This window comes from Lepidochelys kempii, chromosome 24 (genome assembly GCF_965140285.1).
Source record: "Lepidochelys kempii isolate rLepKem1 chromosome 24, rLepKem1.hap1, whole genome shotgun sequence".
Taxonomy (NCBI): Eukaryota; Metazoa; Chordata; order Testudines; family Cheloniidae; genus Lepidochelys; species Lepidochelys kempii.
Window position 1 is genome coordinate 671,803 of NC_136403.1, and position 15,091 is coordinate 686,893.

Consider the following 15,091-nt stretch of genomic DNA (forward strand, 5'->3'; position numbering starts at 1 on the left):
GCGTTGATCCAGCCCTGTTCCTGGCACTGGGCACCGCTGGCTCACAGGCCAGTCCCTGGGGAAGGGTGGGAGCAGTGGCTGCCCTGGCCCTGGGATGGGGCTGGGTGGAGCTGTGCCAGCCCTGAGCTCTCGTTCTGCAGGGCGCTGGAGTTCTCAGGGGCTCTTGCTGGGGATCGGGGCCTATGGCGGAGCCGCCCTTTAGTGCCGTTTCTTACTGGCTCACTGCGTGTGATGGGGAGAAACCGCCTGCCACTGCCCTCCTCCCTCCGGCTGTGTGCAGAGGTGTGTCCAGGGGCCCAGCCTGGGACAAGCTGAAACTCATGGGAAGGGCTGGGCAAGGCACTGGGCAAACACAGAAACGCCAGAAAACAAGGAAACAAAAGTGAATAGTTATGTAAGGAACTGACTGTGGGGCTAGGCCCAGGGCACAGGGCCAGGCAGCACCACCAGATAAGGGCCAGGGAACCCCCAGACAGGGCCCTGGCATGGTGCCAGCCAGACCCATCAAGACCCCCTGGGCACAGCCAGGTGCATGGTGCCAGCCAGACCCTCAGGTCCCTGAGCTCCCTAACCTGCTCCCAGAGGCAGGTTACTGGGCTCCTCGACTCCTGGCTCAGGAAAGCTGCAGCTACAGCCCCAAACCCAAACCCTGCTGCACCAGGGAGGGTATGAACCCAGTCTGCTGACCCAGAGCCCACCCCACCCTCCCTGCCCAGGAGGGGCTGCGGCCTATGGTGAGACCCTGCCCCATGGGTCCATGAACACCTGGCCCTGGCTGCTGTGACCAGGGTCCTAGTGGGGAACCAGCCGAGGTCACTCAATTAGGGTGAACTGCAGAGAATGGGGCTGACAAACTGTGACCCAGCAGGGACGGGGGAGTGTTGACCTGGGAATGGGCCAGAGGAGTTTCACTGGGAGACCTGAGAGCCTGTCCCCTGAGCCAGGAGGGGGAGGTGACACCTGTGCCCAGGAATGTGGACGGAGGCTGCAGCAGGGAACCTGCTGGGTGGGTTTAGTTTTCAGTTTGGGGCTGGGTGGAGGAACGCGGGGAACCCCAGGGCTGGGGTCTAAGCTGCCTGCTCCCCCAGAAGGACTTGACTGAGGGGTCCTGGGTGTACCCACAAGCTCTGTTTTGGACTGTGTTCCTGTGGTCCAATAAACCTTCTGTTTTACTGGCTGGCTGAGAGTTGCGGTGACTCCCAGGAAGAGGGGGGCAGGGCCTGGACTCCCCCACACTCCGTGACAACTGGTGGGAGCGGTGGGATGTACTGCACCCCGTGGACGGTGCTTCCTGCAGTAAGTGACTGGGGAGCAGTAAAACGAAGGGGGATTGACGAGGACCAGGCGTGCTGAAGGCTCAGAGAGAGACGGTTTCGGGGGGCGGTTAACCCCTGGGAGTGTGTGACCAGAGAGAAGGACTTTTGCAGTAACAGGGTCCCCCGGAGGATTGCAGCGAGCGGTCCCAGGGGCGGAGGAGTCTGCCGCTCGACCACGAGTTATATTTTGTATAAGATTTGCTGTAATTATATAGCAGTGGTAGCAATAATGATTTGCATGGTTATATTTTAATTAGACAATGTCACACCTGCCCTGTCCAACGGCATGTTTTGAAGCCAATTCCGCCCATGAACAGTCAGATGGGATGAGTGGAGAAGCCAATAAAACAATTAAAAATATCCCAGTTCAAACAAAGCTAAGTGTAGAGGGAGGGGGATGTGCGGGCGGTTGGTGCTGGGGAGCCTAGTGATTCCCAGGTTGCTGCCCATCAGGACCCCTAGTCAGCTGCCCTGCCTCTCTCGCCCCCTACTCTGCCCCTTCAGCCCATGGCAGGGGTGCTGAGAGCCACTGAACCAAACTATAAACCCTGTATATAATTAATAAAATGTAAACCCTAACGCCCCCCTGCAGCCCTGCGTCAGCCCAGCCCGACTCCCCAGCGCCCGCCCGAAATAGGGCCGCTCCAGCCCCGTGACCACCATGCGCTGAGGGGGGACTTGGCTTCCACCCTGCACGGCCCAGAAGGTTTGAGCAGCCCCAGCACAGCCTGCCGGGCGGCTTTCTGGGCCGCGTGCGCCCAGCTGCCGGAGCCAGCCACATGGAGGAGGCGCTGTTGGAAGAATTCCTCTCACTTGCTGTCACGGAGTCCCCGGGTGATGCTCTGGAACTGCTCCCCATGAAGCCAGGCAGGACTCTGGGGAAGTCTCCTTTCTGTGAGCAGCCTGTCTGCAGGACAAACAGCTCACACAGCTTCCCTCTTCCTGGGTCTGACCTCGGAGCATTCAGCATCCTCTGCCCCTCCGTGCGCTTCCCACAGCGAGTCCACTCAGGTGGGGCTCCTGGGGAAGCCAGAGGGTCCTGCACCCCAACTTCTCAGTCAGACGTGACTCTCAGCCAGCCAGTAAAACACTAGATTTATTAGACAACAGGAACATGGTCTAACACAGAGCTTGTAGGTGCAGAGAACAGGACCCCTCAGCCGGGTCCCTTTTGGGGGGCAGTGAGCCAGACAACCCCGTCTGCCCTTCACTCCATGTCCCCAGCCAGCCCCAAACTGACTCCCCCTCCAGGCCCCACTCCTCTGGGCTTTGTCCCTTTCCCGGGCAAGGAGGTCACCGGATTCCTTTGTTCTCCAACCCTTTAGCTCTCACCTTGCTGGGGGGAAGAGCCCAGGCCAACAGTTGCCAGGAGACAGAGTGTCGGCCATTTATGTACCCTGGCCCTTTGTTCTGGAACAATTACCCCCCTTATCCCACCCCCTAGAGACTTAAGAAATGCATAGGGGAAACTGAGGCACCCCTACAGTATGCAGAGGAAACATTAAGAACAGTCCCACTTCGTCACATCTCTCCCCCCTTCAAGACCGAACTGAGCGAGGTCACTTTAGCCGGTGACCTGGGGAAGTTCGAACCCACCAACGTTCCCATGAATGCCCCAGCATCTCTCCTATTCCTTGGTGGGTGTTACACTAGGCCCTTCCTGTTTCACGCCCTCCCTTAGGTCGGGTGTGCTCGACGGCACTTGCAGGCCACATGTGGGAAGGTTTATGCGGCCCATGCCCTTTTTCCACCCCAAAACCCCTGGGGTTCAAACTGGGATTGAGTCTCCAGTTTGGAGGGTTGCAATTCGGGCTCTCTTGGTTAAGAGCCCCCATCTTGACCTTGGCCAGCTCTGGGCTTGGGCAGACGCTCCCCACCTTGTGGCCCAGGTACGACACCTCTGCTATCCCCACCTTACACCTTCCAGCTTTTATGGTCAGTCCTGCCTCCTTGAGGCAGCCCAGCCCCCTCTTCACCTGGGACACGTGTTCCTCCCAGGTCTGGCTAAAGTTACCGATGTCCTCAACGGACGCCAGGGCCAAGTTCTGCAGCCCCCTTCAGCTTGTCTAGAATCTCACCAGGCCTGCATCAGTCACGGTGATGGCTTTAAGCTTCCGATAGTCGCCACAGAACCAGATCGACCCGTCTTCCTTGGGGACCAGCCCCACGGGTGAGACCCACGGGCTGTTGAACGGCTGGCTCACCTCTAAAGCCAGCATGTCCTTGACCTCCCTCTCCAGGTTCTGGGCTGTTTTCCTGGTGACTCTGAACGGGGGACACCTGATGGGAGGATTGGCCCCCATCTCAGGGGAAAGATCCACCATGGGGGTCTTCCCTGTTCTCCTCCCGACTGTCCCTTACCAGGTCCAGGCGTCCCCTCGCTCTCCTCCCACACAGCAGCCTGAAAGGGAAGAACTCAGTGGATTTCTGGGGCACTTCCCCGTACCACAGGTGGGGCAAGTGCTTGTCCCCGTCCTGTGGATGCTGATTCATAGAAGTCCTCAGCATCTTCCCCAGGGCCCCATAAACTCTCTGCACCACCCCGTGGGACGGAGGGTGACCTGCAGAGCCCCAGGTGGGCCAGACCCCCCATTTCTCTCACCAGCCCCGGAGCAGGGCTGCCAGGGCATTGGACCCCTGGTCTGTAAGGACCTTGCTGGGGACCCCCCCCTCTGCTGAAGATGGTCAGCAGCGCGTCTGCCCTGGTGTCTGCCTCGGTGGAGTACAGAGCCCCCGCCCCTGGGTAGGGGGTGGGGAAATCCATCACCCCCAGGACGTATTTCTTCCCTGTCCGGGTCGCCTTCCTGCGGGGCCCCACTATGTCCATAGCCCCCTTCTGGAAAGATTCCTCTATGATGGGCAGAGGTCTCAAGGGAGCTTCACCCTTATCCCGGCTTTCCCCCCCTCTGGCTGGGGTCGCAGGACCTGCCGTGCCACTGGGCCGCATCCCAGACTCCGGGCCAGTCACGGTGCTGCCTGGGGCCTGGATCCCCTGGTGTCCCGAGAGAGGGACATCGTGGGCCAGGTACGACAGCCGGCGGTGACACTTCTGGGGCACCCCCAGCGGCCTCCTGATCCCCCGCAGTTCTACTTCCCCTGGGAGAGCCCCTTCCCGGTACAGGAATCCCTTCTCCCACGGGAATCTGTCCCTGCAGCCTTCCCCACTGGGGTTTGCAGCCTGTGGCCAGCAAGTCCCCTCAGCTCCTCCAAGGGGGGATCCTTCTGCAGCTCGGTCTGGAGTTCAGCTGCTGGGGCAGGGAGTGGGACCTGCTTCCTCTCGCGGGCTGGGCCTGGGGTCACAGCCCCGCTGAGGCCTGTCCCTGGTCGCTCCCTCCCTGCCGTGGGATCACTTCCCAGCAGCGCCTCTGGACCAGGCAAACCTGGTTGGCAGCCGACCTGCCCTGCCTGTGGGTCCCCCCCTCAGCTGGGGTCTCAGCTCCCCCCTTGCTCAGCGCTGCCCTTGCTGTCCCAGTGGGGTAGGCAGCGAACTCACTGCTCTCCTTACAGCATCAGAGCCAGCGGGAGCCCCCTCTCCGGTGTGCAGGGGCCGGAGAGCCCCAGGGGTCTGGTTACAGGCAGGCAGGTAGCCTGAGCCTAGCCACTCCTCCCTGCTGCCAGCCAGGTTATCTGCATTTTCACTGACCATTTCCCTCTCCGCCGATTGGTTCCCTGGATTCAAATTCAAACCCTTGGCAGTTACCGGAGCAGGGCCTGGATCCTGTCCCAAAGAGACACAGTCACCCCACAACAGGGTCTCGCTGCTGGTGTCCTGGAAAACCCCAACAACCAGCCAGCCCCACCCCTCCTGGGTCTGCACAGGGATCTGGGCCACAGGCAGGGCGAGGGGCTTCGTCCCTGGGACTCTCACCCAGCTCACACAGCCCCTCAGCATCTGAGGCTGCACCACCCGGGGCCTGACAACAATTCTCTCTGTCCCAGGATCTCGCCACCCCAGGAATGTCTCCCCATTGACCGTCACCTTCCGCTCCCACTGGGGGTCTGAGGGGCCTGGCCCCAGGAAACTCCACACAGACATAGAGGTTGGGGTCAGGAGTGGGAGCCTGTCCACCTCCCCACCCATCTGCCTGATGGAGTCTATGGCCTTGGGACCCAGCAAGGGAGCTAGACACCGGGGCTTTTCCGCAGGGTCCCCCTGGTTCAAATCGCCAGCCTGCTCAAAGGCAGTGAGGTGGCATCCACATCCCCCCACTCCTTAACCAGGGGCAGCAATTTAGTCTCGAGGTTCCCTGCGGAACTGGCCCCCCGGGGTCTATCCCCACTCACCCCGGGGAGGTCCCCTAGGCCTCTCCACTTCCCACCGCCAGTTCATGCTGCTGCTGCTTCTGCAGCTCTTTCTCGGGCTCTCGCTGTCTCCCACAGTCCTCTTGCTCTCTCGGACTCAGCTCCAATCCCGTCCGTCTGCGATCCCCCGATGGGGAACCCGATCGTGAAGACCCTCGTCTGGTCGGGATAGGAGTCTTGGGGATGCCGGCTACCACTCCAGCTGCTCCCAGATCCTGCTATAGCCCCATTTGGGGTCAGGAATCTGTTCCTTAGAGCGGTCATCCTCCTCCAGCTGCACGATGAACTCTGGTTTGGTGAACTTTCCAACGCTCAACCCTCTCTTTCTGCACAGGGTTACAATGTCCTTCTTCAGGAGACGGTGACAGACCATCACTCCGCTCTTCCCAAGTTATTGTGGACTCACAGGCCCGTGTGCTCTCAGCTCCCCACGGTTTCCAGGGAGAACCCCTAGTGTGCCAGCCCTTCTCGAGGTTACCCCCTCTTTGCCAGGGTTGAGCTGCAGACTCCTCCGCCCCTTGGACTGCTCGCTGCAATCCCCAGGGGAACCCTGTTACTGCAAAAGTCCTTCTCTCTCCCAGAACCAAGCCGCAGACTCCTCCGCCCCTGAAACTGCTCCCCGCAGTCCCCAGGGGGACCCCATTACTACACATTCCTTCTCGCTGGTCACACACTCCCAGGGGTTAACCACCCCCCGAAACCGCTCCTCTCTGAGCCTTCAGCATGCCTGGTCCTCGTCAATCCCCCTTCGTTTTACTGCTCCCCCGTCACTTACTGCAGGAAATTCCATCCACGGGGTGCAGTACATCCCACCTTTGCCACCAGTTGTTACGGAGTCCCCGGGCGATGCTCTGGAACTGCTCCCCATGAAGCCAGTCAGGACTCTGGGGCAGTCTCCTTTCTGTGAGCAGCCTGTCTTCAGGGCAAGAAGCTCACACGGCTTCCGCCTTCCTGGGTCTGAACTCGGAGCATTCAGCATCCTCTGCCCCTCCGTGTGCTTCCCACAGCCAGTCCGCCCAGGCGGGGTCCTGGGGAAGCCAGAGAGTCCTGCCCCCCAACTCCGCCATCAGACGTGACTGTGACGAAGTGGGACTGTTCTTGATGTTTCCTCCGAGTGGTGTGGGGGTGCCTCGGTTTCCCCTGGGCAGTTCTTGGGTGTCTAGGTGGTGGGGTAAGGGTGTATGATCATTGCAGAGCCCTAGAGAGCAGGTGTGGGCAGGGGTCTGGACACAGAGAATGGCCGACACCCTGTTTCCTGGCTACTGATGGCCTGGGCCCTTCCCCCCTGCAAGGTGAGAGCTAAAGGGTTGGAGAACAAAGGAATCAGGTGACCTCCTGGCCTGGGAAAGGGACAAAGCCCAGAGGAGGAGGGGCTGGAGGGATTTTCAGTTTGGGGCTGGCTGGGACATGGAGTGAAGTGCAGACGTGGTTGTCTGGCTCACTGCCCCCCAAAATGGACCCAGCTGAGGGGTCCCGTTCTCTGCACCTGCAAGCTCTGTTTTAGACCATGTTCCTGTCGTCTAATAAACCTTCTGTTTTACTGGCTGGCTGAGAGTCCCGTCTGACTGCGGAGTTGGGGTGCAGGACCCTCTTGCTTCCCTAGGACCCCGCCTGAGCGGACTCGCTGGGGGGAAGCGCACAGAGGGGCAGAGGATGCTGAATGCTCCGAGGTCAGACCCAGGAAGGTGGAAGCTGTGTGAGCTGTGTGTCCTGCAGACAGGCTGCTCACAGAAAGGCGACTACCCCAGAGTCCTGCCTGGCTTCATGGGGAGCAGTTCCAGAGCATCGCCCAGGGACTCCGTGACAGTGACTCTCAGCCAGCCAGTAATACAGAGGTTTATTAGATGACAGGAACATGGCCTAAAACACATCTTGTAGGTACAGAGAACAGGACCCCTCAGCCGGGTCCATTTTGGGGGGCAGTGAGCCAGACAACCCCGTCTGCACTTCACTCCTCGTCCCAGGCCAGCCCCAAACTGACTCCCCTTCCAGCCCCTCCTCCTCTGGGCTTTGTCCCTTTCCCAGGCCAGGAGGTCACCTGCTTCCTTTGTTCTCCAACCTTTTAGCTCTCACCTTGCAGGGGGAAGGGCCCAGGCCCACAGTTGCCAGGAGACAGAGTGTCGGCCATTTATGTACCCTGGCCCTTTGTTCTGGAACAATTACCCCCCTTATCCCACCCCCTAGAGACTTAAGAACTGCCTAGGGGAAACTGAGGCACCCCTACAGTATTCAGAGGAAACATTAAGAACAGTCCCGCTTCGTCACACTTGCGTTGTCACTCCTGTGTCAGGAAAGGCGCAGAGCAGCCGTGAGCCGCTGAGACATTTCGGCGACGTTGTCTGACCCGTCCGAGGATTTTATGATGGAGCAGAAGGAGGAGGACGAGGACCCTGGCATGGCAGCCTGCCACGGCCTGGTGCTGCTCACTGTGCTCCGCACAGCCACTGATGCCCCCTACGTGGACTGGCACTTGCGGCCCGGTGCCAGAAGCCCAGGCCGGTGGGATCACATCGTCCTGCAGGCCGGGGATGATCGGCACTGGGGGAAAGCTCCATTTCTGGAGCCTTGGGAGCAGCTTGCTCCGACCCTGCAGTGTAGACACCCGCACAAGGGCACCCTGGGCATTCCAGAAGCGGGTTCCTAGAGCCGTCTGGAAGCCGGCTACCCCAGACTGCTCCAGTCCATTGCCAGCCAGTTTGGGGCAGGGCGTCGACTCGGGGGAAGCGGTGGCGGAGGTTTCTGAGGCAGGTAGGTGTGTGGGGCACCCCAAGATGGTAGGCAGTAAAGCTATTCCGGAGGTAAGTGCTGGACACAGCGCCTGTCCCCGGGGCAGCCAAAGCCAGGGTTAGCAGGGCTCTGCCTGGCTCTCCAGCCCGTGGGCTCAGCCGCTGGCCCCCCTGCAATGGCTGTGGCTGGTGGGGGGCAATCCAGGAGCACCTTGCACCCGCTCTGTGCAGGGGGACACCTGAGTCACCACCTGGCTGCGCCGTCTGCACAGTGCTGCATGTAGGGACAAAGAACCCCAGTGGGGCCAAAGGGCCTATGGGGAAGCAGGGCCAGGGCCCGGGGGATCCCTGGCCTGGGGCACCGCAGGCAGCACGGCTGGGCCAGGAGCCTGGGTCTCTCCCTCAGGGCTTCTCTCTCCCGGGCTCAGAACTGAGTCCCATGTGCTGGGTCAAGGTGCTGCCATGTGCAAACGAGCCACCTTCCATTCCTGGGGACCGGGCACGGCGCCAGGGCTGCCTGCCCTGCCCAGCCATCGCTAGGCTCAGCAGGGCCCTGGGCAGGAGCTGGACCAGCGCTGCCCACCCTGCCCCCTAGCGCCTGGCCCACCCTGCCGCGGCCCTGGACACAGGTACATCACAGAGACGCTTATCACCCGCCTGCCACAGCCCCCGGTTCCCTCTAAGTCACTGAGCAAGGAATGGAGACAGCTGGGGACAGGGCGAGATGTTTCCTCCCCGCCCTGCTGCCCAACCCCTCCCACGTCCCCTGCCCCGAGCGTGGCCGTCCTGCCCCCTGCATCACAGCCTCCAGCCCCCTGGGAGGGCTCCTCCTCCATGAACAAAAGGGGGTGGCCCTAGGAGTGCTCACACAGCTGTTAGGAGCATGGAGACGTCAGGTGGCTTATTTTTCTAAGCAACTGGATCAGGTTGCAAAGGGTTGGCCGGAGGCGGTCGCAGCTACTGTCCTAGTGCTTGAGGAAGCCGAGAAAAATGCGGAAAAGGACCTAGGGGTGACAGTGGACGAGAAGCTGGATATGAGTCAGCAGTGTGCCCTTGTTGCCAAGAAGGCCAATGGCATTTTGGGATGTATAAGTAGGGGCATAGCGAGCAGATCGAGGGACGTGATCGTTCCCCTCTATTCGACATTGGTGAGGCCTCATCTGGAGTACTGTGTCCAGTTTTGGGCCCCACACTTCAAGAAGGATGTGGATAAATTGGAGAGAGTCCAGCGAAGGGCAACAAAAATGATTAGGGGACTGGAACACATGAGTTATGAGGAGAGGCTGAGGGAGCTGGGATTGTTTAGCCTGCAGAAGAGAAGAATGAGGGGGGATTTGATAGCTGCTTTCAACTACCTGAAAGGGGGTTCCAAAGAGGATGGCTCTAGACTGTTCTCAATGGTAGCAGATGACAGAACGAGGAGTAATGGTCTCAAGTTGCAGTGGGGGAGGTTTAGATTGGATATTAGGAAAAACTTTTTCACTAAGAGGGTGGTGAAACACTGGAATGCGTTACCTAGGGAGGTGGTAGAATCTCCTTCCTTGGAGGTTTTTAAGGTCAGGCTTGACAAAGCCCTGGCTGGGATGATTTAACTGGGAATTGGTCCTGCTTCGAGCAGGGGGTTGGACTAGATGACCTTCTGGGGTCCCTTCCAACCCTGATATTCTATGATTCTAAGCTAACATTGGGAGGGGTTATGCAAATCTATACTCCCCATATGGTCTGAGCCTTATTGGATGCAAAGGGAGGGCTTTGGCTCACCCAGGCTCGGATTGCTCGGTACCAGGCTAAGCTGTTAGAGAACTCTGAAGTCACCCTACAGCCTTGCCCCTCCCTTAACCCAGCCACCCTCTTGCCAGAAACAGAGGAACAGGAACATGACTGTTTAGAGATCATAGATGCCCAGTACTCCAGCCGTCCGGATTTAAAGGATGCACCCCTCCCAAATGCAGATTATGAGTGGTACACTGATGGTAGCAGTACTGTAATAGATGGGCAAAGGAGGGCGGGTTATGCTGTTGTGACCCTCCATGACACTGTGGAAGCTGAAGGTTTGCCTGCTGGGACCTCTACCCAGCTTGCCGAACTGATAGCCCTGACCCGTGCACTTGAACTGTCAAAAGAAAAGCGGGTGAATATTTTTACTGATTCAAAGTATGCTTTTGGTGTGCTGCATGCTCATGCTGGCCTATGGAAGCAAAGGGGAATGCTGACAGCCCAAGGCTCCCCAGTCAAGTACGGGCCCCAAATCCTCCGGCTCCTAGAAGCCGTACAACTTCCCTCAGAAGTGACGGTGGTACACTGTAAAGCCCATCAAAGGGAGGATCAAGATGTGGCCAGAGGTAACGCCCGGGCAGATAGAGAGGCTAAGCATGCTGCCACCCTGCCATCCCCTCAGGCTGAGAACGCCCATATGCATGCCCTTATCCCATCAGTAGGGGAGCTTCCAACCCCTCAGTACTCTGGAAAGAAAAGACAGCTAACTGACAAACTCGGTCTCCGGGAAAAGGAGGGATGGCTCCATTCCCCGGAAGGGAAGGTCCTCTTACCAAAGGGCCTGATCCGGCCAGTGCTGCAGAAACTACATCAAACCATGTTTCATGGTCTCTGTGTATATAATGTCTTCTGCAGTTTGCACAGGATGCATCTGAGGAAGTGAGCAGTAGCTCACGAAAGCTCATGCTCAAATAAATTGGTTAGTCTCTAAGGTGCCACAAGTACTCCTTTTCTTTTTACATCAAACCACTCATGCTGGCAGGGAAGCACTTATCCGACTAATGGGAAAATACTTTATCACTTCCGGACTCCGACCCCTGGCTGCCCAGGTACAAGCGGACTGCTTAGTCTGCCAAAAGAATAACCCCCGACCGGGACATCCTGTGCCACCAGCTGCCCTAGAACCCACTCCGGGCCCCGGACAAGTGGGGCAAATAGACTTTACTGAGTTTCCCCGGACCCAAGGGTTCAAATATCTCCTTGTCACAGTGGATCGGTTCAGCGGACGGCCAGAAGCCTTCCCATGCCGTAACTGCACTCCCAGAACAGTGGCCCTCAAGTTTGTTAAGGAGATCATTCCTCGCTTTGGACTCCCCCTGTGGATGGAATCTGACAACGGGACACACTTCACGTCAAAAATCATCCAAAGCATCTCACATGCCTTACGGATCCCCTGGAACTCCATACGCCCTGGAGACCGCAAGCCAGTGGGGTTGTGGAGCGGACCAATCAGACCCTTAAACGGCATCTCTCAAAAGTGTGCCAAGAAGCCTCACTGCGATGGCCTGATGCTTTGCCCCTCGTCCTACTCCGTATCCGCGTTCTCCCAAAGGGTAGATTAGTCCCTTTGAAAAAGGGTTTAGTCCCTTTGAAATTATGTTTGGAAGGGCATGGCCTATGAATGGCACCCCGGTTCTGTCAGGGGAATGGGAGTTCGGTAATGGTTTTTTGTCACAGTATATGTGTTCCCTGTCTGCTGTTCTCTTGTCTCTTCACAGGTACACCAAGGATTCCCAGCCTCTCCCCTTGGACTCTCCCATCCACTTCTTACAGCCTGGTGACTCCGTGCTTGTTCGCACCTGGAAAAACAAGCCTCTCCAAAAAAAGTAAAAAGGACCCTATACTCTACTGCTGATCTCCCATACAGCGGCGAAGGTCGAGGGACACAAAAACTGGATCCATCACTCTCGTCCGAAGGCAGTACCCGCCCCCTCGTCAGCAGGACAGTGGACGGTCCAACCTGCTGACTCCTCATCTAGTGACGATCTCGGGCTAAAGCTACTGTTTAAAAGACACAAATAGCGGGCACCTTAATGCTAAAATGGGCCCACCCAGGTACTGGAGACCCTGGGTTGGGAAGACTCTGGTAATAATTAATTGGGTAACATTGTTATTCTTTGTATTGGTATTTCCAAACTGTGCATATCGGGAGCATAACTCCTTTGTTTTGCTTGCGCACCATGTTGCTAATTTAACAAACCAGACTGATTGCTGGGTATGTGCTCCAACTCCACTGTCCCCCAAAATGGGAATGCCCCTTGACATGCTGCCCCTGACCCTAGCAGAATTAGCCACCACCAAAGAGCAGGAAAGAACGGACTCGCCGTTCTGGAACAAGACCTCTTTGCAGCAGGCCACCTATCAGGACCAGGAGTATTCAGTTGCAGTACTCACTGAGGGAGTGTTATGTTTTACCCGAAGCCAATCTGATCACTATGGGCGTCCTGTGGGAAAGAGCTCCTGCGTTATTACATGTGGGCTGATGGGTATTGGATAAAGACCAACAGGGGAGGCCAGCAGTGGGGGTGTAATGGTTCCTCCCCTTTTAGGGAAACTCTTACAAATAATCTTACCACAAAAAAAGGGTTTAGAAATATAACTTGCCGTCCAGTTAATATCTCCAGTGTAGCAAGCCAATGGTGGGTTTGTAGTGGTCCCTATGGCGAGTGTAATTTGAACGGCACAATTAGAAACGCCCCCACTTGTACCCAATCAGGAGAATGGGATGCCCCCCTAGGGGCATATGAACTGTTTAAAAAAGCAGCCTTAAATATCCCAGGAATCCCCTTAAGAAACAGTCCTTACTGGGCCCTACAGGGTCACTATTTTGTATGTGGCCGAAAGGCTTACAAGGTGCTGCCAGCCAACTGGACAGGTTGCTGTTATATAGCTCATGGAGTTCCTCATCTTTCCATAACTGCCACACTGCCCAAAGGAAAGATTAGAAATGCCCGAGACACCTCTGTTGAGTCACGAGAAAAGACCCTGCGGCGACTGACTACGGCATTGGAGGGCAAGATGAAGAATTCCCTCACACCCGAGAAACTTGTAGGGTGCTCTGTACTGGGAATAGCACCACTGTTTACCGGGCCAGCCATGGCAGGCATAGGCCGCTATACTGTAAGGCTGCAAATGGTACTTAAAAAAGTTGCCTTAAAGTTAAAAAACTAGGTTAGTAATTTAAGGTCAGCAATAAAAACATTAAATAAAGAGGTACAGCAGCTCAGGACGTTTTCCCTCCAAAACAGGCTGGCTTTGGACTATCTCTTGGCATCCCAAGGAGGGGTTTGTGCCCTCGTCGGGCCCTGATGTTGTGTATATGTAAACGATAGCAGTTATAAAATCTATGACAAGGTGGTACAGGCTGAGGCCCATGCCCGAGCCGCAGCACAGGTTGCCTATACTGCCCCCGAGAGCGATTGGTTGCAAACCTTGTTTTCAGGCTGGGGTTTGTCGTTTTGGCTTGGTGGTTTATTTAGCTTGTTATTGAAACTTCTCTTTCCTGTATTGCTTGTATTAATGGTATTATGCTGTGCAGTATTATGTGTCAGGGCCCTTTTGCAAAAGTTAATAAGTCGTTCTCTTCAGGGCTATCACAAAGTGCTTATGCAAAGTCCTATTGTAAAAACATAAATAGCCCAAGTAAGAAAACTCAGAGCCAAGGCTGTTGAGTGTTCTCAAAGGAGGGAGTTGTTGGGGACACTGGGACATGGCCACTAGGTAACTCGAGGGGATGGAAGACCACGAGTGTCAATGAAGCCCCCTCGCACTAGGCCCAGGTGTTCTTGGCCCCCCCAGCCCGCCTGGAGGCACTCGCAGCAGTCATGCTGAGGATCTGCAACAATATGTTGCAGAGTCCGACTGCCTGAAACTAAACAAGGCCAAACAGGGCAGATATGGAAGAACAATGCTGAATAAAGCAGCTTTATGTATAGTTTAACAAATAATACAAAAAACAAGGAAACTAGCTGGTAACTGGATTAGCTGGCTATGTAAATACTTAAAGCAGCTTGCTATTAAATAAATATGCTAAATATATATATATATATATAAAAGCCTGTGTAACTTCCTGCTCTGGGTGCAGGATTTGAGATTCTATTCTCCCTGTACCTTGTTTGCAGCTGCAAATAAACTTTTCTGCTTCTCCACCCCGTTGTGATTATTGGGTGACGCACACCAGTTAACGAACCCCTGCTGTTGTTTTGCCTCTTGGCACTGGGTGCCGGCAACACAATGATCTTTTATGACCCTTTACACCATTCATAAACCTTTACAGTCCCCACCACAAGGACATGCCACCTCCTTACGGGAAGGCTGGGCAGGGACGAGGAAGTGGTGCCCCAGACGTCCCACCCAGCCGCTGCCTGCAGAGCCCGTGTCTGGGGCCGTCCGAGGGCCGGGCGAGCAGGCAGCGCCCTCCCAGCTACGTGTCCACAGCCCTGCACGCCCCTGGGCCTCAGCCCCGCACCGTGCCCGGGCGTGAGGCGGCCCCCTGCTGCCCACGGCATCGGGACACACGGCCAGAGTGTAAGGTTGGCACGGCAGTGCATGGAGCTGTCTGCACAGTAGCCCCTCCCCTGGCTCCCGGTGTCCATCGCTGGGCTGGCATTGCCCTCTGCCAGCCGTCAGTCGTGGTGCAGCCCCGTGTCCGCCACCCACAGGCCTGTTCGGGTGGACGCCTGACTGCACAGACCGGGGAGCAGCAGCTGTGACCCCAGCAAAGCCACTTTCACCCCCCAGGGCCAGGCCCCCTGCTAAAGGGGGGAGGCGGGCCAGCGTAGCAGAACCCAGGCCAGGCGTGGGCTCTGGACACTCCCCCAGCAGCTACCAGCCATTCTTCAGCAGGCACCATGGCCTAGTGGTGAGAGCAGCGGTCAGGAGTTGTGGGTTCTGTTCCCCTTCTGCCACTGATTGACTTGGGCAAATCTCTTCACCCCCACGGGCTTCTCCCTAGGGCGGTTGGGATGTCCA